Source organism: Arachis ipaensis, chromosome B08 (genome assembly GCF_000816755.2).
Source record: "Arachis ipaensis cultivar K30076 chromosome B08, Araip1.1, whole genome shotgun sequence".
NCBI lineage: Eukaryota > Viridiplantae > Streptophyta > Magnoliopsida > Fabales > Fabaceae > Arachis > Arachis ipaensis.
This window is the reverse complement of record NC_029792.2, coordinates 13386944-13387699: the sequence shown is the minus strand read 5'-3', so window position 1 is coordinate 13387699 and position 756 is coordinate 13386944.

Below are 756 nucleotides of genomic sequence, written 5' to 3'. Positions count from 1 at the left end.
CATTTTTCTTTAGCGCCCAGCCCCGCCCAAAATAAAATTCAGTAAAGTACCTTGCGGCCTTCCCATAGCCTTTTGATGCTGCTACCAGGCAAATTCAATTCAACAAGATTGTCATAATGTTCAAAGTTCAATGGCAAAGAAGAGAAACGATAACCATGCCAGTAAAGATTATGAATTTCGGCTTGCTTCACGAGGAATTCTCTTGTTGGAGAGATAGCAATAATCATTAAGAGTAGTTATTAAAAAAGGATCATTACCTGAGAGGTGTGAGTCCACAGACCAGATATTATTTTCTTCTGCATTATTAGCCCCCTTCGTATTGTGTTTTACCTCTTCCATCAAGTGGCAAAATCAAGAGGTCTTCTTGGCTCAAGGAATTAAGTCAGGACTCAAATATCAAAGAGTGTAGACAGGAGGAATGTACGAACTTTCTTCTGCTGTGGGAAAGGTTGGTTATCATCATGCAACCGCTCAAATCAAGAATTAGGATGGATGAGTTGCCGTTGACAATGTAAGGTGCATGAACAAAATGTTTGCAGCCTCTCAATCTCAAGTTCTTATTTCTTATGTGCATGGGCCGGATCCAAGGAGTTGGTTAAGCACACCAGATGGCAAAAATATACTTCTTTTTTTTTAAATTATTTATTTGACCACAGTTAAAAAATATATTCTAAAAAATATAGATTAATAATAAAAATATAAATTATTAAAAAAATTGAAGATCTAAGAAAAAAATAATTATATTAATGATTTAAC